A 25,665-nucleotide genomic window follows, 5' to 3' on the forward strand; every position below is an offset into this window, starting at 1 on the left:
TTGTACAGTTTCTCTAAATACTCTAATGTTGTATCTTGTGCTCAGTAGAATGATCTATCAATCAATAGATAAATGGATGGATCAGTTATTAAGTGTTTACCATTTGCCAGATATTTTGCTAAGTGTAGGAGACACAAATATAAACTAGCAAGATAATGCCTTTCAAGGTGCTTACATTCTGATGAGAGAATTAAAACATGAAGAGTTGAAAAGTGGGGAAGAAGATAAGGAGGCTACCTGCATGGAGGTGGTATAGCTGTTGATGAGGAGGAGAGAGAAAACTAGAGGATAAATTGTCTTAAGAATGAGGTAAAACAGTTAGGTCCTAGTCACAGAGTCACCAATCAGAACAGTGGGGCCTCATAGTTGAGGTTCCAATAGGCATTTACTAAATATTTTTTTTTTATTCAACTGAACTCAACTTTGACTTTAAAAGCAGAAGTCATTTTAAAAAAATAATGCTTAAAAACTGATAGCTATTTTCAATCAATCAAAAATTCATTAGATATGTACTAAACTAACAGGTTCCTAGTCTAATTATATATATGTATGCATATATGTATGTATGTATTTAAAAAGCATAAAATACCTTTTTGTGGCTAACCATCAGAAAAAAAAGGAAAAGATGGAATTTGAAAATCACATGTCATTTATAAATATGGGTAGTGTGTAAGAAGTGAGTAGCATGATTTTTTCAGTCCTCTAGATTCACAGTTTATTATTTTCATTAATCAGATTTTTCAGGTTTTTCAAAGTTGCTATTTTCATTATAACACCACTGTCATTATGTAAATCATTCTCCTTGTTCACTCATTTTACTATGTATCAAATAAAAATTACTCTCCTCATTTTCCTCTGAAACTGTCCATTTTTATGGCAAATAATATTCGATCAAATTCCCACACCACAATTTGTTTAGTTATTCCTAAATAAGAGGCATCCCATTAGTTTACAGTTTTTTATTGCTAGGCAAATGGCTGCTATTATTAATTCATTTATTTATTTGTTTCCTTATTTTTCTGAGTATGGTTCCTTCTCCTTTGATCCTCTTTAGGGAAGAGATCTAGTAATGTTATAGTTGAGGCATAGAGTAGGCAGACTTTAGTAACTATTGGGGCCTACTTGCAAATCACTTTGCAGAATGGCTGAAAGAATTCACAGCTTGATTGACAATGTATTAATGTACTTGTTTTCTGCCAGTCTCTCCAACATTTGTCCAACTTTGCCAGTCAGATTGGTGTGAGATGGAACAGCAGAATGGCTTTAATTATTATTTCTAGTATTATTACTAATTTAAAGTATTTTTCCCCTTTGGAATAATATTTCTTTTATCATTTAAGTTTATATCTCTGCAAATAATATTTGGGTTTATATACTTCCTGAACATATTTTGGTAGGTACAAATGTACCCAACTATTTTATACCTACTGTAGTTATTTTGAATGGCATTTCTCTTTCTACTTCTTTTGGCTGGGTTTTGTTGGTAATAGCAGGAAGGATGATGACTCATACAGATTTTTTTCATATTTTACATTTTAAAAGTTAGCAGTTGTTCTTATTAATTTTTTGGATGACTCTTCCAAATTTCCTAAGTAAATTATCACACCATATTCAAAGTGCAAATTTATTATGTTTTCTCTTCACCCATGGTATTCCTTCAATTTCTCTTTCTTGTCTTATTGCTATAATTAACTTTTCTAGAACCATGTTAGTTAGTAGGGCTGATAATGGACATCCTTGCTTTGCTCCTAGTATTAATGAAAAAGCCTCTAACTTTTCTCCATACCATGTAACGTTTCTTCATGCTTTCAGATAGATATTATTGACTATAGTAAAGAAAGGTCCATTTATTCTTATGCTTTCTAGTGTTGTTGTTGTTGTTTACAGTAAAGAATCTTGCATTTCATCAAAAGCCTTTTCAACAACTAATAATATGTTTGCATCCTTTTTTGTTATTTATAATATTTAAATGACATTTATTGTCTATAATATAATTCTCTGTATAATCTTTCCATGGTTTGGTATCAAAACCATATTTGTATGACAGAAAGAGGTTTTAAAGGTATCTTCTTTTTCTATTATTGTAAACAGTTTATATAATATTGGAATGAATTGTCCTTTGGATATTTGATAGAATTCTCTGTAAATCCAACTGGACCTGGAGAATATTTTTGTTGTCTGTGAGCTTTTTATGACATGTTTTTTTTTTCTAATGCTGGCTTATTTAAGTAGTTTGTTTTTTGTCAAGCAAAGCATTTTAATTTTAAAATTACTTATTCATATAATATGGAAATTTTTTTATATTTCTTTTTTTTCTCTTCCATTATTGTGAATTCTCTTCCTTCATTTTTGGTTTTCCTTTCTCTTTAAAAATAAATCATATTAGTTAACTGAATATATAACACATTATTAAAGCTCCTAGATTTATCAGTTTAAGTTTTTGTTTCAATATTATTAATCTAACTTTGCTGTTAGCTGAGGAGGGTTATTTTGCTGTGTTCCAAGATTTTTAAAAATTAGTTGCATACTCAATTAATTGATTTAATACTCCTTTCTTTTACTGAGCAAAGCATTTAGAGATATAAATTTTTCATTAAGATGTCTTAGCTGCATCCCATAAGTTTTGCTATGTTGGACAATTATTGTCATTTTCTTTGATGAAACTTTTTTTTATTATTTTTGTAAGTTATGCTTTGACCCACTGAACCTGGAGAATTATATTACTTTGTTTTTATTTATTTTTAAATTCTTTTAAGAGCCCTTAATAGAACATATTTTTACTGTGTTATGACCAGTAAATATGTTTAGTGTATTTGTTTGTTTAGTATATTTGTTTGATGAGGTCTTTATGCCACAAAACACAGTTTTTGTAAAAGTACCATGTATGGTAAGAATTACATAAATTCTATCCTAAGCTCATTCATTAATCTGCAGGGATCTGACATCTTTAATTTTTCTAAAGTTATGATCAATTTCTTAATTTCATTTTTATTTTTATTTTTATTTTGGTTAGATTCATGTAGGTCTAACATTGAGGTCTCTCACTATAATTGTTTTACTATTTCTCTTTCAAATTTTGTTAACTTTAAATCAGTATTTTGATGGTATTATGACTTGGTGTTGTATCCTGGAACAAGTGGTGGAGTGTGTTGGTAAGCAAAATGGGCTCTTAGCACTTAGTTCAACCAAGTGCCCTTGAAGAGTTTGGTTTTTGTTTCCTTGATTAGATTTGGGTGTCCTTGGTGTCTCCTTGTCTCAGGGGAGGGCCTAGTTTACACATGAGTTTGAGTGACATGTCTGGGACAGCAGAGGATTTTAGACCATGTGGGCTTAAGTCGCCTCTTTGTGATGATTTTAGGTCATGTGGGTGAGTTGTTGTGATGATTCTAGGTCATGTGGGTGAGTCGCATGTGTGACTCACCCCTGACCCTGAAAAACATATAAAACCAGGGGTTGGCTTTCTCTTCTTTGGAGCTCTTACTCACAGCAGTGGTGGTGCGAGTGACTCTGGGCCAGCCCTCCTTATGAGTGTCCGGGCTGAACCTAGCTATGAATCTGTATTTGGTCTGTCTGTCAATGTTTGTAATTTGTTAAGGGCTCTCACTCGCGGTGGTGCTGATACAGAGACTCTGGGCAGCTGTACCTAAGAGCCCTCCAGCTCATAAACCCGGATGTTGGGACTTTGTTAAATTCTGGTAACTATGAATTGGGATTTGAATCAGACAAGGTCTGTCCGTCGATGTTTGTACTTTGTTTGTATTTTGCTCTGAAGTTCAGGGTGCTAGATTTTTCCCCTGAACTAACTGCATGATATTTGTATGCTGAATTAAAGTAAGCTTGTCAACTCCTTAATGTTGCTTTCCTTACTGAAGCAGATTAAAAGAACCTGTGCTTTTCCAGTGTGTTGGCAGTTTTCTGGGTGCTGGTTGTTGGTGGATCTTACACCCCCACAGAAGTTGCTAGCTGGATTGTTGAAACAGGTGTGCATATACATATACACATATATAATACTAATATTGATGCATTATATATGATGCCTTTAAACATAATTTCTCCATTTATCTTTTTATTGCATCTATATTTATTGCAACTTTAACTGAAAGCATGATCACTAATTCTACTTTTGAAGAATTCAGTTGAACCAAAATAGCCTTTTGCTTCAGCCCCTCATTTAAAGTCCATGTGAACCTTTATGCTCCTTGTGAACAATAAATTCTAATCCATTGTATTAGACACATAGTGTATTCTAATACATTCTGCTATCTTCTTCTATTTTATTGGTGAGTTTACCCCATTTGCACCCATGATTATTTTTTAAAATTATATATTGCCCTCCAGCCTACTTCCTTGTACTTTTTTTTCCTCTTTATTCTCATCTCCCTCTTTAAAATAAGAAGATGGGAAAAGGAAGAGGGGGCAGAGCCAAGATGGCAGCTGTAAAGCAGGGACTTGCATGAGCTTCCCCCCAGGTCCCTCCAAACACCTATAAAAATGGCTCTGAACAAATTCTAGAACTGCAGAACCCCCGAAATAGCAGAAGGAAGCAGGGGTCCAGCCCAGGACAGCCTGCATGGTTGCAGGATAAGATCTATCACACGGAACTGGGTGCAGGGCAGAGCCCAGAGTGAGCCAGCCTGGACCAACCCAGACCACGAGCCAGGTAGAACAGGCCCTAGCACCCTGAATCAGTGAGCAGTTACCAGACTTCTTAACCCACAAACACTAAAGATGGCAGAGAAGGTTAGTGGGAAAAGCTTCTGGGACAGAGTGAAAGGAGTTCCTGGTTTGGCCACTGCCCAGGAGCAGCACAGGTTATGCAGCTCTGAGGCTGCTTACAGAGCTACAGCTGCAGTTGCTTCCAGCTCCAGCCCACCTGGTGGGAGGAATTAAGTGGCAGATCTAAGCAGGAGTGCAGAGCCAGCTTAGATCTGAGTCTGGTCCAGGTTGGTGGTTCTTGGGGGAGGAGCAGTGCTGGTGTGGCAGAGCTTGCTGTGTAGAAATAGCTCTGAAAACAACAGTGCAGTCACTCCAGCTTGGGACAAAGTACTTTATACTCTACAAGCAGTCATAACCGACGAAAAACTCAAACGGCAAGTAAGTTGGCTGGGAACATGGCCAGGCAGTGAAAATGGACTCAGATTCAGACACAGACTTTGGAATCTTTCTTTGGTGAAGTATTATGGAAGGGTTTTATGTAATGATACACACAAGGCCTATGTTGAATAGCTTGCCTTCTTAGGGAGGGTGGGTGGGGAGGGAAGAGGAGAGAGAATTTGGAACTCAAAGTTTTTAAAACAGATGTTCAAAAAAAAAGTTTTTGCATGCAACTAGGAAATAAGATATACAGGCAATGGGCATAGAAATTTATCTTGCCCTACAAGAAAGTAAGGGAAAAGGGGATGGGGTGGGGGAGTGGGGTAACAGAAAGGAGGGCTGACTGGGGAACGGGGCAACCAGAATATATGCCTTCTTGGAGTGGGGGGAGGGTAGAAATGGGGAGAAAATTTGTAGTTCAAACTCTTGTGAAAACCAATTCTGAAAACTAAAAATATTAAATAAATTAAATAAAAAGAAGAAGATGGGAAAAGAGAGGAAGTTTGCCTGACACATCATTTATAGATGAGATATCCCATTTCCTCTTGTTGGGGTCTTTCTCTTCCCCTTTCCTTACCCCTTGATCAAAGCATTTTTCTCTTTCTCCCTTTCTCTTTGATCTTCCCTTCACACACCTCTCTTTACCATTTGAATTTGTTTTGATAACGAAAAATTTCTTTACGTAGCCTGCCTTCTCATTTAAGCCTCTCTCCACTCCTTTGTCCTCATGCTTTCTTATTACTACTTTGAGTTCAATGTATTTTTATACCAAGATCTTTAAGATGTTATTTCAACAATCCGGCTAGCAGCAGTTCACAGAACACTGCAAAAGCCCAGGTTCTTTTCATCTCCTTTACTAAGAAAAGCAACGTTAAGGAGTTAACAGGCTTACTTTAATTCAGCATACAAATACCATTCACTTAGTTCAGGGGAAAAAGCCAGCACCCTGAACGTCTGAGCAAATACAAACAAATTACAAACATCAACAGACAGACCAAATACAATTCATAGTTACCGACATCTAAGTTCAGCCTGGGAGCTCATAACAAGGGCTGGCCCAGAGTCACGCATGCCACCACTGCTTGTGGGTCAGAACTCCAAGAAAGAGAAAGCCAACCCCTGCTTTTATGTCTTTTTCAGGGTCAAGGGTGAGTCACACATGAGATTCACCCATGTGACCTAAAATCAGCACAAAGAGGCAACTTAAACCCATGTGGTCTAAAAGCCTCTGATATCCCAAACATGCCACTCAAACCCATGTAACTAGGCTTTCCCTTGAGGCAAGGAGGTTGTCAAGAACTCCTAATTTAATCAAGGAAATAAAGGCCAAACTCTTCAAGGGCACTTGGTTGAACTAAATGCTGAGAGCCCATTTTGATTGCCAATACAGATGTGTATATGTGCATGGGTATAATTATGTTCAATCTTTCTTTATCTGATCAAATGAAATTGAGGTTAATAGGATGTCAATTCTCCCCACCTGTGACTTAATACTTGATATTATGTACTCTGCCATGTGATAGAGGTTACTCTTTTCTTTCTCCTTTATTCTTCAATATAGTCTCCTGTCCCTTCCATTTTTTCCTCTTCTTCTAAGACTATTAAAACAGAATAAAACCATCCACAGGCCCTTTGCCATATCTATATTTCTCCATGACTATTAATCAAAATTCTAAGAAGACATTTGCTTCTTACAAAAACAAAAGATCCCCACATATTCCTTTCCAATTAAGTAAATGTCTACCTTTCAATGTTTCCCTTGGCTCAACTGTTTCCATCTCAAGATGTCTGTCTAGTTCAGACCTTTACAACAGAAATGCTTAAAAATCCTGTATTTCATTAAAAGTCCATTTTTCCCTCCTGGGATTTTAGTTAATTTTTCCTGATTATTCTTTGTTACCAGACTTTTTCTTTTGCCTTTGGAATACCAGAACCCATGCTCTCTTCTTCTTTAAAGTGGTAACAGATAAATCTTGTGTGATTCTTAATGTTGTCGCTTTGTATTTTAAATCTCCTTTTAGCTGTAGTATTTTCAATTTAGTCTGGAAGCTCTGAAATTTTAACTGTGACACTGCTGCAAATTTTCATTTTGTGAGTTCTTTCAGGATATGACCACTGGATTCCATTTTTTACTTTTGGTAAATTTTTGGTAGAACTTTGGTTCTAAGAATTCTGAAGAATGTTCATTTATAATTTATTGAAATATAGTACCAGATTTTTTACTTCAATCTTGAATTTCAAATAGTCCAAAAATTCTTGTATTATATTTTTGACTTGTTTTTTAGATCAGTTGTTTTTATATTACATTTCTTACATGTCTTTCCTTTTTTATTTTGTTATTTTGTTTTAACATTTCTTGTTGTCTCATGGATTTGTTGTTTTCTCTTTGGCTCATGTTTATTTTCAACACATTCAATACTTGCAGTTTTCTGCTATCCGTTCTCAGGTGTCTATTTTCTTTGCCATTCTTTTCTCTCTAATTATTCCATTTTGTATCCCATTTCATTCCTTCAAGTAATCTTTTAGTCTGTGGATAGGTCTTTTTTTTTTCCTCTATGAGACTTTCACTGATCTTATGAGATCACTCTCTTCGGGGTTCATTTTCTAGGACTCTTTCAGTCCATGGAGTATTTGTTGTTTTCCTTAGTTTGCTTATCTCAGAAGCCTCAGTGTCTAGGTTTGGAAGTGCAAGGTCATGCTCTGCTAGTACACTTCTGAATGAAATGGGGAGGTCTGACTTGGTTCCCAATATGATGGACAAAACTAGTCAGGGGATTCCAATGCTGGGCTCTGCCTCTGTCACCTCTCTTGCCATGAGGTTCCTAAGCTTTGGCTCTTTGTGGCTTTATCTGAGTCCCCACCATAACCCCTCCTCCTTAGGCTCAGGAGCTACTATGATCAACCCCATTCTGGCTTCCTATCACAGATGAGGCTTTAGGCTGGACTGGGCTGGTATTTGCCTATTACCCATCTTCTGCCACTAGACTCCAGACCTGGACCTCTCTTCCATTTATGTCTCTGGGTTGGACCATTGCAGCTGAGGTACAGGGTTCCTGTAGAATTCTGGTAGTTCTGTGCAACCCCTAGGCTGGGTGTATGTGTGAGCGAGTGTGTGTGTGAGTGTGAGTGCATGTGAGTGTGAGTGCATGTGTGTGTGTGTGCGTGTGTGTGTGTGTGTGTGTAGGGGGGGCTCTTTAGGTAATTTTCCTCATTTTGCCAAATAATGGTACTGGTCAGGGTTTTCCTGAGGTTTCTCTAGGGGATCTAGTATCTCTAGGTCTTAGCACAGATTACCATGACTACCGCAATCCCTGCAAAGCTCCTCAAAGAACTTCAAAAATGTATTCAATATTAGTTATATCCTCTATGAAACAGCTAGGTGGCATAATGGATAGATTGTTGGACTTTGATTCAGAAAAACTTGAGTTTGAATGCAGCCTCAGACACATGTACTAGCTCTGTGACCCTGGGCAAATCACTCGAACATTCCCAGTCACATTCTCATCATCTATAAAATGCAGAAAATAATAGTATCTATGCCTTAGTGTTGGTATAAGGATCAAATGAGGCAACAAATGCAAAGTATTTTGTAAATCTTGTAGTATATGCAATGATGTCATTCAGAAGACTGGCACATGCCCACATAAATTTTGATACTTCTGATATTATATTATCCCTCAGAACCTGTTTCTCTGGTCCCTGATCATTTTTTGCACTGTAGTACAAGAAACCATATTTTCTAAAACTGCAGACACAAGGATAATGTCATTTGGTTATGGTGGTGACTCCTAGTCAAAAAAAAGAAATCCATAACATGTACCATAATCAAATGAGGCAGTATTACTGAATTGAGAGAGGGACTAACATCAGCAAAAGGAGGACTAGTGTTCAAATCCAATCTTTATCATGTATTGGCTAGGTGACCCTGGAAAAGTATCTTAACCTCATGGTTCCTAAGTAATTCTCTAATGCAAAATTGCAGAGAAGACACTATCTCTACGGGTAGATAAAATTCCTTACAGAGAGCTCCCTTTGCCAATAAAATCACAAGTCCAAAGCCCTTCAAAAATCAATATTATATTAACCAACAAATATTTATTAAACATCTACTATGTGCAAAACATTGCATTAAGTGTGGTAGATGTTACAAAGAAAGATAAGATGTGTGTTTGATGACCTAAAGTAACTTATAAAAAGCACTTCATATTTGAAAAAAAATTAAATAAAATGGCATCTTTCTTGCCCCACTATATGCCTTTATTTTAAAGAGGGCATAATACAAACTTACTAACTGATTAACTGATCTTTCAGCAGACTGTAAACTCCATGGAATGTGGGAAAACTGGGACACTGAAGCACTGTTGGTGGAGTTGTGAACTGAACCAACCATTCTGGAGAACAATTTGGAACTATGCTGAAATGGCTATAAGACTGTACAAACTCTGATCCAGCAATACCACTGCTAGGTCTGTATCACAAAGATATGTTTTTTAAAGTAAAAAGGACCTATTTGCACAAAAATATTTATAGAAGTTTTTTTTTTTCTGTGGTGGCTAATAATTTGAAATCAAGGGGATGCTCATCAATTGGGGAATGGCTGAACAAGGTCTGGTATATGATTGTGATGGAAAATTATTGTGCTATAAGAAATGACAAGTAGGATGGTGTCAGAAAAACCTGGAAAGACTTACATGAACTGATGCAAAATGAAGTGAGCAGGACCAGGAGAACATTGTATACAACAAGAGCAATATTGTACAATGAAGAACTGTGAATAACTTAGCCATTTTCAGCAATACAATGATCCATTCCAAGACAATCCCAAAGGACTCATGATGAATCATGATATCCATCTCCAGAGAAAGAACTGATGTTTTTTGAATATAGACTAAAACACACTATTTTTTACTTTCTTTCTTTTCTTTTTTTGATGTCCAAGTCTTCATGTACAAAATGAATAATATGGAAATATTTTATATGATTGCACATGTATAATCTATATCAGATTGCTTGCCACCTCAGGGAGGGGGGAAAGGGAGTAGGGATAGAATTTGGAACTCAAAATTTTTTTAAAATGTTAAAAATTGTTTTAATATGTAATTGAAAAAAATAAAAGACTGAAACAATCTCATTTTTCTAATTGTACACATAATGACCTGCAAATAATAGGTGCTAAAGAAATACTTAATTGATTTGATTTTATGGGCTAAATTAAAAAGACAGTATCTATATGCCAAATGACATTACATGCAAGGAATATTTTTAAAACTGAAGTTTTATGCTAAGAAAAAAACAAGGGTCTAGATAAACATTAACATTTTAATATAACTTAAAAATGTAAAATTATTTCATTTTCCCAAGGTATACATGTAACACATTCAGCAGTAAGTCTATAGATAGTGAATGAATGTCATTTACGGGGGAACAGTCTTATAGGTGACTTACATAATCTTTATCCAACTCTTAGAATTAATTCCATATTATACTTCTTTTGTATTCCTTGCATATTCAACTACCAAAAGAAAGCCTACATTTAAATGACATTAAAGAGTCTGACTAGCCCACAAAAGCTAGGGAATTAGTATTGTAAAGGCTAAAAATCCACCCTGCAGGTCAGCATTCTTGCCTTAATACATGCCACTGTGACTTCTCTCTTCTCTGTGCTACATAGTTAAGTTTGAAGTGAGACAGGTCATATTTTCAGCTGTTACTAAGAAAGATTTTGCTTTTGAGGATTGCACTCAGAAACATGAGGGTAAATTTTCAAAGGTGTATGTAAGGTTTAACAAATGTACAACTATCATCATTCTAAGCCAATCCTGGGACCATGGAAAAGACTTTGTGTGCTGCTTCAACAATGAAAAATATGTTTCTTTGACAAATACGGTATATTGCTTATCCCTGGGTTTAGGGTTTAATTGCTTTAATAAAAGAGAGAAAAATTAAATAAATGTACATATGCAGTTGGAACAACGTTGAAAATTGTGGGGGAAAGTCCAAAATGAAAGTATTTGGGATGGTTAGAGTACACAGATATCCACAGAAACCCAAATGACCAGAATAATATGATGCTCTATCCAATACTCTATCCACCTACTTGCCTCACAATTAGTTCATAGAACAACTACTGCTGACTCACAAAACCTCCAAATTCAAAGGGACTTCAGAGGTCAGATAGTCGCGCCTCCACTTACATATGAATGGTTGGTTCTTTGATTGTTGTCCATTCCTGAAGAAGACCAAAATGGCATCACCATGCTAGAATCAAGTTTCAATGTGTCCCACTGTGGCTGATCAGATCAATATGAGCTCAGAACGCTCTACCACAGGTCAGGCACAAATAGTCTGTGTGAACATTCGGGGTGGATACTCAAAATTTGTACATCCTGCATTTACTTTTAACTGTCTCAATTCTGCTTTGCTCATAGAGTATAGCACCTTCTTTGATGTGGGCACGCCATGCTGAGCCTGTGCCAGTGTCTCCCATGTCACACAATCAATTCCAAAGTTCTTAAGAGAGAGCTTGAGAGTGTCCCTGCATCGCTCCTTCTGACTACCACGTGAACACTTGCTGTGTGTGAGTTCTCCATGAAATAGTATTTTTGGCACGCCTACATTTTTCATTCGAACAATGTGGCCAGCCCATTGAAGTTGCGCTCTCTGAAGCAGAGTTTGAATTTGAGTAAGGACCTCAGTGTCTGATACCTTATCCTGCCAGGTGATCTTTGGAATCTTTCTAAGTGAATTCAAATGGAAGCAATTCGGTTTCCTGGCATGGTGCTGGTAGACTCTCCAGGTTTCATAAGCATAAAACAATGAGGTCAGCACCATGGCTCTGTAGACCTTCAGTTTGATCGTAGGATGCATTCAGGGAAGACGAGTACCTCTGGTGTGATGGCTTCTAAGCCTTTTTCAGGGCTGCTTTCCACCTTTGGTGTCCACCTGTTCCACCCAAATCTTACTGTGGCTCTAAGAATTTGTAGCATGCACAGTGGCCACAACTTGGTAAACTGTTTTGGCAGATGACGGGTTAAACCAGGTTGAGGGTAACCAAGGGGTCTCAAACCCATTGGTGGGTTAGGAAGATATCTACCCCAAGCATGTGAAGACTTCCCTTGGTTGAATGGGCAGATGAGAACAATTTGTTCCAACAGCTGTGAAGGCAACTGAAGGAGGCATTCTGGAGTGCTTACAGATTGGTTAGACATTGAAGAAGCCAAGGTCATCCACTGCATCTTGAGCCGTCACTAACCATCTTGTTTCTGTCCTGCCACTGTACTGTGATGACTCTGGAGGAGAGAGTGAGGCTGACAACTTTGTACAACACCGTTTCACTTAAATCCAATTTATGCACAAATCAAAAGACATCAACCATAAATCCAATTTACTTAAATATGAATCTCTTCTATCAGATATATCTGAACAGTGAAAAGATACCTGAAAATTTTTCTTTGAAGATCTCCAATGAACAGGGATCCTAGTGCTAACTGTCAGTAGGTCAATAAACACTAAGCATTTACAAAGTCCTGCACAGCAGTGCTGGGAATACAAAGAAAGGAAAAAGACAGTTCCTGCCCTCATGGAGTTCACAATCTCATTGGGGAAGATGGCACATAAAAAAGAAGCTGAAAAGTAGATTAGGGCAGGGTTACTCAAATAGGAGGGAACCTAAGTGATTCAATGGAAAGAGTGCTGGGCCTAGAATCAGGAAGACTAATCCTGAGTTCAAATCCAGCCTTAGATACTTACTAGCTGTGTGACATTTAATCTTAATTACCTCAATTTCCTTATCTGCAGAATGAGTTGGAGAAAGAAAGGAGAAACCAATTCAGTATCCTTGTCAAGGAAAGCGCCAAATGGCATTCATTTGGACACAACTGAAAAATGACTCAAGAAGAAAACTTGAATGGGAGTATGTTGAAGACCAGAGGAACAGCTGGATGTGAAAGATGAAGTGGTTGCTCTGGGTACTCTCCTTAAATGAAGGATCTAATGTTCATTGATGTCCATTCTCTGTAATCAGAGGGAGGGAAGAGTTGGGGGTACTGGGGAGGTCTGAGTTTCAGTGTTGATGTGATCTTATAGGATGACGATTTTCTAGAGACCATGATGAAATCCAGGAGAGCTGCCAAGTGGGAAGTGTTGAGAGGTAAGAAGTGATGAGACAGCTGCTCTAGGTTCCCACCTTGAACAAAGCATTTGGGAGGAGCTTCCAATGCCCACTCTCTACTCTCTCTAATCAGGGGAAGAGAGAAGTCACAGGGGTTAGGAGTACTGAGGAGATGTGAGTTTCAGAGTTAATAGGATCTTTCAGGGTGATAAGTTTCTGTAGACCATTATGAGGCCAGGAGAGCAGTAGGGGAAGTGATGAGTTTAATATAGTGCCTGGCACATAGTAGAGGCTTAATGTTTATTGAATGACTGTTAAATACTCACACTTAATTCAATTGATCAAATGGCATGATCTTGGGTCCTTTTACCATTTTCTGTATACTATCTAGCTTATTAATGTCCTACTTAAAATATAGATCCTGGAACTGAAACCAGTTCTCCCAGTGTGTTCTGATCAAGATGGAGAAGATCAGGAATGTCACCTTCTTTGTCCTAAACACTATACATCTTTTAACATAGCTTAAGATTACATCAGCTTTCTTGGCTTCCAGATCACAATCTTGACTGACTCAGTGTGAACTTGTAGTCTACTCAGTTCCCTAGATGGCTTTCATTTGAACTGGGTGACCCTAAGAAACAAACATGGGGGAAAGGGAAGGCTAGAAGATGGTAGAGACAAAGCTGGGGGATAAGAGCATCAGTGAGGGTGCCCCAACCCAATTCCACTTACTCCAAGGCCTCTTAGACCCCATCTGGGGTACCCCTTTGGGAAGATCTGATGGGAGGGGTACCCTTCCCTACTGCTTTCCCTTCCTACCTATTCCTAGTGCCTAGGCCTTCCAGATGCCATCCAGGGGTCTTATTATTATTCAATTCCTTAAGATTTCTACTTCTATTTTGTTAATTTGGGTATTTTATATTTTTGTAGGTAACTATACATTGCCTTAAATTCTCAGTTTTTCTTGAATAAAATTATGTATAGTAGGATATAGTCATTCTTTGTAGCTCCTTTGTTGAGAATTTTTTTTGTTCATTTTGTATTATTTGTTTGATTTCTCTTTGTGTCTGTGTGGTCAGGTTAGCTAAAAAGATCAGTGATTTTTTTAGAACCATTTATTATTTCTATAATATTTGTGTTTTCTATTTTATCTATTTTTCTATTTTTAAAAGATTTTTCTTTTTGTCCTTTTTTGAATCTTTTAATTTATTTTTCTAGATTTTAAAATTTGAATTCTCAATTTACTAATCCTCTCTTTTTAAAGTTTTAATGTGCATTTACAGTGAGATAATTTTTTCCTCTAAGAACTATTTCAATGGCATTCCAGAGATTTTATTCCATGTGTTTTGGCTCATCATTATCATTCTTTTTTTTTGCTTTTTTTTCACTAGTTTTTAACTATTGATATGTTTTGCTAGTTTTTAACTGTTGAGATGATGTTTCTCTAGTTTTTAACTGTTAATAAGATATCCTTTGACCCATTGATTATTTGGGATGTCATTCTCATATATCCATCCTTTGTGTTCCTGAATTAATTAAAGTTCAAGGAGAACTAGCACCTCTGGTGTGAGGACTTGCCAAGCACTTTCAGGTCGGCTCATCTACCCTTGGTGTCCACCTTCACCTAACTCTCACCTGTGGTTCCAAGAAGTTGTAGCATGCACATTAGTCACACCTGGTAAAAACATCATGGCAGACAGGCTAATTCAGGTTGAGGGTAACTGACAGATCTCGAACTTGTCAGTGAATTAAAGAGATAACTACTCCAAGCATTTGAAGACTTCCCCTGGTGGAATGGGCAGATGTGAACAATTTGTTACAATGGCCATGAAGGCAGCTGAAGCAAGCACTGTGGAGCACTTAGATCCTGATCAGGCATTGAAGACACAAGGCCATCCATTGCACCCAGGGCCATTGCCACTCATCTTGACTTTTACCCTGCCATTGGACTTTGATGACTCAGGAAGAGAGAGTGAGGCTGAGGACTTTGTGCAATTCTGCCTCACTTAAATCCAATTCATGTGTAAGCCATTTGTCCTCTTCAAAAAACAAAGGATGAACAACAATTAATTAAAGGAAGTTTGGGGAGAACTTGGATAAGAGTCACATACGATAGGAAGTCGTGGGTGGATGGCGTTATGTAACATTGGAGGAAGTGTCTAAATCTATGAAATCATATATGTATTTGAGATTTGAGTATAGTTATGGACTGTGAAAAAGACGTTCAATATTTCTACTTTTTATATTTTATCATAATTTTTTTGACATAGCACACGGTCTATTTTTGTAATGCTACTATATGGTCTTGGTAAATATCTTTCAATTAAGAAGATATCATAAACCTTTAAAATTTGACTTCTCCAATAGTCTGTGCTAAACTTACCTTTTGGGGGAAAAATTTGCTAGATTTATCCAACTCTGAGAAGATAACATTAAAATTGACCACAATTATTGGGTCGTTGTCTGCATATTTTTGTATTTCAGTTAGTTTTCCGCTATGAATTTAAACATCATGCCAATTAGGTGCATTTATTTCTAATAATTACTATTTTGTTATTTAAGTTACCTTTTAGTATAATGTTACCTTTTTATCTTTCAATGTTTATTTTTATTTTTCCTTTGCCTGATAAGCATAATTATAACTTCTGATTTTTTTTAAGATTACCTGAACCAAGGTTTCATTTTTTTGTTTTGTATGTGTCTGTATTTTATTTTGAGAGGCATTATGTTGCAGTGTATAGAGAGTTGGCCTTTGAGTCAGGAAGACATAGGATCAAGTTCTGCTTTCAACATATAATAGCTGTGTAACTCGGAGCAAATCCCTTAATCTCCCAATGCCCCCATTTAACTCTCTAAGGCTATAAGTTGCAGAAAAATGTACAGTCCTGTACTGGTAGAAGATATTTTCTCTTTCAAGTTTCTTTTAACTAATGAAATCACAGGTCCAGTCTCTATCTCTACTCCCTTCCCACCTTTTTTATGAGTGATTCTTACATGCAACAAACTGTTGGATATTTTTTCTTAGCCGTTCACCCATCATTTTCATTTAATTTGACTCATTCACATTTAAGATTCAATTTTTAGATGGTCATTTTTATTCATTAATTTCTTTTGTATTGATTTTTTGCCCTTTGCTATTTTTTTACATTAGCACCTTTTCTCTCTGAAAAGCATCATTTACACTTGTGTGATGCTTCTTATTCTTACAGTTTTGCCTGTTCCCCTCCAGATAACTTCCATGACTTTATTTAAATTACTGTATCTTTCTTTTCAATCTGTTTAATTACCTTCCCTCCCTACCTACCATTTTAGCTACCTCCTTTTTCTATCTAGACAGGTGTATGGTTCCTCACTCCCAATCTCTATACACTACCCAACATCTTAAGCAACTTTCTTATGTGATGCCATTTCTAGGAAGCTTTCATTTAAATTTTCATCCTTATTTTTATCCTTTTTTACTTTATTATGAACTCTATTTTTCTATTCATGTTTTGTATTTGTACATGTTCCTTCTTTATTCTATGCCTCTAATGAAAGTTATTGCTTCTGGACTGTCAAGTATATGCCCCCTTCTAATTTCCACTTCCATGTTAGTGTATCTACAGTTCTCATCTTCACTTTCCTTAATTTGTTTGTTTATTTATCTGTTGGGCTCTTCTTCTTATATACTTCACTTTTAGAAATCAATTTGTGAAGGAAGAAATGGAATACGATCAGAATCACTGTGTATTCTTAGTTATGAAGCTTAGTCCTAGCCTTTACCCTTTACATGACTACATGACCACTCAACCCTCCTAAGCCCAGTATATCTTACCACTAGGATCTATTTTTCTCCCTAACATCCCAGGTGCCACCAATCCTCAGGAACTCATATATCCCCTCTCTTCAGGGTGAGATTAATTTCTGGGAATCATAACACTTGCAAAATGATTGAGATGCATATTTCTTCTAAACAAAACCCATTATAAGGCCCTTATCTTTTCTTGCCTCACATACCCCATCATATGGGGAATGGTTTTGATGGTCACCTTTCATTTCCCATTCTTGCCTAAGACAAGTCTTTTATTCCTCATTTCCCTTTCTAGTCCTTCTCTTCTACTTACCTTATTCTCCCATACCCCCAACAACTTTGGCGTAATACGGTAAAAACAATGCTATTCCTTTTTCTGATAACCTCAAAGTCAGTTAAAACACTGTGTAAATGTAAGCTACAATTATTATTCCCAAACCTTGAGTAAACTACTTTATTACTTTGTGCCTACAACTCTGGGTCATGTTATGTAATGAACATAAAAAAACACTATGAATAATTTTTTTAAAGGCCTGTGGCTTATCTTTTTTGCCCTTTGCTGATAAATTCCTTGAAAAGGCTATCTGCAATAGGTGCCTCCACTTTCTCTCTTCTCACTCTTTTCTTAAGACCTTAAAATCCAGCTTCTGATCTTATTTGAGACTCCTAGGTGGTGCAGTGGACAGAATGTTGGGCCTGAAGTTAGGAAGGCCTGAGTTCAAATCCAACTTCAAATAGTTATTAGCTGTGTGACCCTGGCCAAGTCATTTAACCTCTGTTTCCTACAATTTCCTCAACTGTAAAATGGAGATAATAACAGCACCTCTCAGAGTTGTTGTGAGGATCAAATGAGATAATATTTATAAATGACTTAACACGGTGCCTGGCACACAGTAGGTGCTCTATTAAATTATTATTCTTTTCCTTTCCTTTCTTCCTCTCACCCTTATCATTCCATAGAAAGTATTCCCTTGAAAATGACCAATGATTGCTTACTTATCAAATCCAATGACCTTTGCTTGATCCTCATTCTCCTTGACTCCCTCCCTCCCTCAGCCCCCAGCCCAAGCCTTTGACACTGCTGATCACATTCTCTATCTTCTCTCTAGGTTTTTAAAATACTACCCTCTCCTGATTCTCCTCCTACCTCTCAGACTGCTCCTTTTCTATCTCCTTTGCTGGGTCCTCATCCAGAATATGGCCCCTACCTGTAGGCTTCCATCTTCTCTTCTCTCTTTATCTTATTTCACTTGGTGATCTCATCAACTCCCATGGATTTAATTACCATTTCCATGTTGACTATTCTCCAGTCTATTTATCCTGCTCTAGCCTCTCTTCTGACCTCCAGTCTCACATCTCCAACTGCTTTTCAGACATCTTGAACTGAAAGTCTAGTAGACATCTTACAATAGCATGTGCAAAATGGAATTCATTATCTTTCCCCCAAGTCCTTACCACCTCCTGCCCTCCCCATTACTACTGAGGGCAACACCATCCTTCTAGTCCCTCAGAATTCCAACCTATGAGTTATTCTTGATTCTTCACTATTTCTCACTCTCCATATCCAAGCTACTGCCAAGGCCTGTCAACTTCACCTTTGAAATATCTCTTGATGTTGAGAAGATCTCTTCTCTCCTCTGACACTGCCACCTTTCTGGGGCAAGCCCTCCTTACCTCACGCTTTGACTGTTAAATACTCTTCTGGTGGGTCTTTTTTCCTTGAGTCTCTTTGCATCCCAATCCATCTATCATTCAGCCACCAAAGTGATTTTCCTAAAATACAGGTCTAACATATCACCCTCCTATTCAATAAACTTAGGTGGCTTTTATTGCCTCCATACATATTGGGAAAAGATTCTACTTCCTCTCAATTGGCAGATCTCCCCTTCTTTCAGGATGATGTGAATGAAGTAGTGGGGATTTACTTTTGGAAGTGGATTAGATTAGATGGTAACTGAGGCCCTTTCTAATGCTAAAATATCTATAAACCTGTGATTCATTGGGATTTGACAGCTATCTTTCATCAATTTATAAATTTGACATTCCAAGATCTGGTAATGTTCAGAACAGTAGTAGATGGAGGTGTTTTAATCTGCCATGCTGTTTCTTTACAATATGTATAGTTGGTAAAAATAATTTCTAGCCCACTATAAAAAGTTAAAGAAACCAATTTCATTGGAACAAGTTGGAATTTTTAGAACAAATCACATTTTTCCAAGAGTTTAGAATGGAACCAAAAAAGATAAATACTTCCTGATGTGAAGAGCTAAGGGATATCATCTGATAATGTTCATGTGCTTCTAAAATGCTATCTTAAGTTTATCACCAAATCATTATCCATGACAGATTACCATTCTGACCACTTACTTCTCTAGAATACTTAGACTGATGCAACAGAAGGAGTGCTCCGAGAGCTCAAGAGTCACTTTTCCACTGTTTCTCTGCCCTACCCAAAGCCACACTGCTATTTTGTGGTAGAAGCAGAAATCTGCAATCTTTTCCTACACTGATCTGCTATTCATTATGCCTTTTACCTGCTTTGAAAGTTCTCAGTAGTGACATAACATTACCATTTTGGAGAAGGTGTTGCTGGAAAAAGTGGTAATGGTTTTATACTACTTACAATCAAATAACCAAAATTAACATGTACCCACACTCTTGAATAATATCCTCATCGATGTTATATTTTCTCCAATAGGGTTGGAGTCACCTTACATTTTCCTGTAGAACTTCAGTTTCATGTCTCTGTTCACACTGCTATCCAGAACTTTCCATTTTGTGCTAACTTTGGTTTTACCCCTGATATTTGGAAACTACTATTTTCCCATCATTATAATTGTAGTCAGAGAGTCAGAGGACCTTAGAGTTGGCAGAGACCTCAGGGATCTTCTAGTCTTATCAATGCATGATCAAGCGACATTTCCACAAAATATTTGTCATGAGTTTATCAAATCTTTGCTTGAAGGCAGTAAGAGGGAATCCACTTCCCCCATAGGCAACCTATTCCACTTTTGTTCAGCTTTAATTATTAGAAAGGTTAACCTGACATCAAGCCTAAATTCTTCCCTTTGTAACTTCTGTTGTCAATACATCTAAGCTGGAGATAGTCATGGAATTATTCATTTTACTCCCCAGCTATCTTCTTTCCAGTTGCCTTGGTGCCATGCATATATCTTCCTCCCCATATTTCATTCCCGTTTGGTTTTGGAACCATAAACACATCAATATTGTTACTGCTATTTCCCATTCCTTGAATAATTTTAGTCCCTTGGATACTGCTTGTCTATTCCACGCATGCTTTAAAATTTCTGTTAAAATCTAGTGTGTATGTTACTTCTCCTCAGCATTCTCATCCTTTCCAAATGATAAAGCAATTCTTTTTTGTCCACCTTGGACATCACCAAGACATTCACAACTGGGTTGATGATTATTAAAATAAAATCAGAGAATTTCTACCAGTAGAGTGAAAGCTATAGTTGGAGGTTATCAGCACACTGTCTTTTTGGACAAAACTGCTATATTCTGCTTTAAAAGATCCATGAAGATGCTCCAAACTATGGAGCCTTCCTTCTTCTCATACTGGTAGATGACCAGGAAGAATCTTTTGTATGAGAGGTACTGGGCTTGGAGCAGGATTACAGTCATGGGTACTTCATTGAAAGAAGATTACAGGTCAAATGACTGAAGATAACATTCCACCTAGAACCTCCAGAAGGGAAAAATAAACAAAGTCTTCTGTATTCACTACACAATAAGCTCCTGATCCTCCATGTCAGGGAATTTCTGAAGGAGGTGGGACAGTGTACACAGCTGATGACTATGATAGTGAAGAAGCAGGAAGGCATTGTTAGTCAATAAAAAATAAATTCATAAAAGATGAGAGACAATGAAAGATCAGAGTGGGGTCTAGACAAGACTTTATTTGGGATTCTAATGCTTTGTCTATGTTGACTTGTTTTGTGAAAGAAGCTTCTTTGATGACATAGTCATTTAGTTTGACTTACACCTCAATAGGAAGGCCTTCTATATTTCTAAGGAATGATAATACAGATTCCACTTAGAAAGCCTCAGTGATGAGAAACATGGTACCTAAAAAAGATCACATTCTACTTTTGGCAGCCTCTGATAATCAGGATGTTTTTCCTTCTATCTGAACAGAATTGCCTTTTCTGAAATTTTCACCCATCAATTGTGGTTGTCCTTTGGGACCAAGAGAAAGAAAGCCAATCTCTCTTTCACTGATAGCCCCTCAAATACTTAAAGACATTTATCATGTCCTTTAAATCTTTTCTATAGGCCAAGTGGGCTTTCAGGGTCATGTCCATTTTCTCTACCTATATCTCAGTATCATGTTCTTGAACTGATAGGAAAATTACATTTTAAATTCTTGCCACAAATAATAAGTATAAATCTCATCCATTCTTTCCTTTACACAGACATTGACCAAATACGTTTTGGTAAATCAGAGTCCACTGGTCCTGGTGATGATAATGACCCACTAAGTACTTATGACTAAAGTCTATCCAGAAGGTTGGATTTATGCAATAACATCAAATGCATCCTGACTTATTTTTTTGAGATTCTTACATATTTTCAAGTAGCAGAATGAAGGATTTAATTTGATATTAAAATTTCAAAGTTCTCTGCCAAGGACAAACTAGAATGTCTCTGTTAATATTCCTGATTAGGTGTCTTTGTTGAACAGGGAATCTTGAAGTAAGAAAGAAGATTTGTTATTCTTTTCTTTAAAATTCAGCCTGATTTTTCTAGTTATTAAAACTATTTAGGTAATTCTTCCAAATTGGAGAGAAACAGAGACAGAGAGAGAGAGAGGGAGGACAAGGTAGTAAGGTAGCTCAGTGGTCACTGGGAGCAATGGGAGAAAAGTGAGGCTAGTTGAGCAGAGCTGGCCTGATCCAATCTATGTAGTGTAGAAAAGCCAAGAACCTCAAAACATCACATCAACTTTTTTTTCAAATAATAAAGGCAAACTATTTGTTCCTGAGCTGACCTTTGGTGCCACACTTCAGCCTGCAGGTGAGTTATTAACTTCCAAATAAAAGGGGATTTATAATGGCAATTGTGGTCTAACCTTCATTTAGAAGTACCCAGACTGCATTGCTATCATAAAGACTTCTAAAAAGTTGGTAGGCAAAATTATCATTTATGTCATTTGGCACCTGGAGGCAAATTTTAAAACAATTATTTGTGAATGCTACAAAGACATGATACCTCAGCCTTCTCATCAATAATACAGTCCCAAACTGATGTGAAATGAAAAGACCTGCTAGGATCCCAATTAAAGGCAATAAATGGTATGATCTGCTTTCTCTTTCTGCTTTTCCCTGAGCACAGAGCCTAGAAATCATACATTTTGGTCTTCTGGCAGTTATGTATTAAAATGTCCCCCTTGTTTATACAAACCGATATTCATTTCCCAGTTTATCCCTTTACAGAGAATAAATAAGTGAAATTCATATGCAGCCCAGTGCCCGGTGAAGCTGTCAGCTGTAGTGTTTGTCATATTTCAATCAAAGCCCAAGCCAGCCAGCCATCTCTATACTGCACAGTCCCTACATACTCGAGGACCAGAATTAATGAATTAGCTATTGATTAAATTCCACTCTAGCAAATCCACCATGGCAAATAAATGAACTACCCAGGGCACGTGTAGGCCATGGCCAGACATGTCCGGGCAATCGATCTGTAGTTAGTATTCATTTGGGATATAAGAACAGCTGATGATAATATGACAAGTAGGGAAGAGGCAATATAGAAACAGTACCTGTGTCTGAATAAAGGAATGATAAACTGAAAGAATATGTCTTTTTACATGCATATGTTTTGACATTTTCTAATTTGTATATTTAATAGCAGAAATATGTCTAGGTGTTTTTTGGTTTGTTTTGCCAAAACCAACAGAAAAGAAGATGTAAATTAAACAAAGATGAAAAGCAGAATTGAGTTCTTATCATCAGGCAAGCTTTGATTATATCTGTAGATGTGATTCCCAACATAGCCAGCTTAGTTTTACCCAACAATTTTATTTTACCAAAATAAAAATGGAATCTAAGGAGACAGCAGAGCATAGTGGGAACATGGTAAATTTGGAGGCTGAGGATCTAGGTTCGAATTCTGATTCTACCACTTTCTACTTGTATGATCTTGGGTAAATCACTTTATTCTTTTGGCCCTTAGCTTCCTCATTTGCAAAATGAAGGAGTTGGATTAGATTAATAATAATAGTTATCGTTTATATAGCACCTACTATGTGCCAGGTAGCATGCAAAGCACTCTACAAATATTAACTCATTCATCAAAACAACCATGAGTATTATTACCCCCATTTTACAGGAAGGGAAACTGAGTAAAACAGAAGTTAAGTGATTTGCCTAGGGCTACACAGCTAGTAAGTATCTGAGGCTGAATTTGAACTCAGGTGTTCTTGATTTCAGGCCCCCATTCTCTATCCACTGCACCACCTAGATTCCCTCTAATGGCCCTTCTAGCTTTAAATCTTTGGGCCTATGATTTTATAAGAATGACAAAAAAACAAAAACAAAAACACATTCAGTTCAAGGGATACGGAAGCAAATCCAGTTATTTGGCATTTTCCTGAAGGCTTTCACCCTTGATTTCGTTTGTTGTTAAAATCAAAAGAGACCCCACTCCCACCCCAACAGAAACATAACTAACAAGTACACATTGCCAAAAATGTAATGAAATTACACCAACAATAACATGCACACAGGAGGCTAACTGCTTTAGTGTTTGGTGTAATTTGGATAAATGGCTTGGCAGCCTCCACTTGCTAGTTATAGTCAGGCCTCTGGAAAAATGTAAGCTCTGCTATCATAGATCTTTTGAAGAAAAGGAAGTCATTGCATGCCAGTATCTGGCTGTGGCTCCCTTTTGCCAATCTTATTCTGGTTTTGCTACTGCAAAAAAAACTGCCAGTAGCTCTAGGAGAAACGCAAAAAATATATAGAGAGATTTCCAAATAAATTATTTTAGGAGATCAACTTGTTTGGAGATAGTTTAAAGAATCACAGAAACCGAGATGCACCGAATATTAGGGCTGAAAGGAGATCATAAATCATTTAGTTCAACCCTCTCATTTCACAAATGGGGCAACCAAGGCCTGGAGAATATAAACAATTTGCTCAAGGTAAAAAAGACCTGGTTGAAACTAAAATTCGGCTTTTTCTGACTTCCATTTCATTGCTGTGACACGGAAGTCCATTATTACTGTACAACTGGAAAATGTTCCTTTCGTGTCCCTGCCAGTCTCTATTTAGCATCCTAAATTAATGATAATTATTCTTGTAAACCTTTCTGGTGTTTTTAAAATAAATTTCCTAACCTCAGTGATAAGTTATCTGCATCCTTAGGAGTGACATTAAAAGTTAATTTTCCCAAAACACACCAATGAAAAGAAATGCTTTGAAACTGGACTCCAAGTGCAGCCAGGTGGTGAAGTAGATAGAATGGTGGCTACAGAGTCAGGAGACTCGAGTTCAAATGTGACTTTAGAAACTTACTAGCTATGTATCCTGTGTAGCCCACTTGTCTCAGTTTTCTCATCTGTAGAATAGGAACAATAATAGCAACTATTTTTGCAAGGTTGCTGTGAGGATCAAATGAGATAATATTTTAATACACTTTGCAAACTTTAAAGTACTCCATGGATGTTAGTTTTTATTTTACTTTGTTATTTAAAGAAGTCAATGGAGTAAAAAAAAAATTGATTACTTTTCTTTCATATCCCACGTAAGCAGCCACAAGAAACTCCTTTACAGGAAAAATTATCCTGGAAAGGAAATGGAAAATGAAGGGCTTTAGTAAATTCTTTGCTGTCTGCTACTAGACTATTTGCACTGTGGACTAACCACAGGTGGTAAAAGAAATGTTCCATGCAACTAATCAGCTGTGCCATCAGTTGGGTTGAGGTTATTAGGCTGTTCAAGGACAAAAACTCTTGGGAAGAAATGGGTCAGTTCACACATTAGCTGGGCAACAAAGACCATGTGTGGCAGACACCTCCATTGTTGTGTTGCAGTGATGATGTCAGCCTAGCTGGATGGATTGACGGAGTCATTGATTTGGATCTTACATTGCCTTATAGGATGTGTGTGCATTTCCACATAATCAATCCTCCAATATTCTCTATCTCTATCCTATAGCCAGACCACTGGCTTGTCATATTAAGTTTCTCAGCCTGAAATTTGAGAGGTTCACATATGGCATGTAATCCAGGCTACACAATCTATGCACGGTCTCTTGACTTCATCATGGCTTCACCCCTGACCTCCAGCATTAGATGCATTGCTAATCAATAAATCAGTAAGTGTTCACTGATCATGTGCTTCATTCTCAATACTGTACAAGGCAGGGCTGAAGATATGATCCCAGAATTCAAGGAGCTTACAGTCAGTTTATCTGTGCTCTTTTCAGTGACAGTAAACATAATTCTCCTTGACAAGCCCAGGAAATCAAGAACCAACTAGGGGAAAGAGACCTCAAAATTTCAGACTGAGGAGTTCTATGAAGGAATTTACTGTTCTACCACAGACAGATCAACTTATGTTTCATGACAGAAAATGATTGATTTGGGTTGTAAATCAACCAAGGTTAATATTAGGAATAGTCTTATAGTCTTAGCTGACTTTCA

General features: G+C 37.0%; 1 protein-coding gene across 1 annotated transcript in view; it reads right to left on the reverse strand.

The window, feature by feature from the left end:
* USH2A (usherin) overlaps positions 1-25,665 on the reverse strand; it is a 991,863-nt gene that overhangs the window by 254,416 nt on the left and 711,782 nt on the right. The gene's annotated exons all lie outside the window — the stretch shown is intronic.

The sequence above is a fragment of the Trichosurus vulpecula genome, chromosome 4 (assembly GCF_011100635.1).
Source record: "Trichosurus vulpecula isolate mTriVul1 chromosome 4, mTriVul1.pri, whole genome shotgun sequence".
NCBI lineage: Eukaryota > Metazoa > Chordata > Mammalia > Diprotodontia > Phalangeridae > Trichosurus > Trichosurus vulpecula.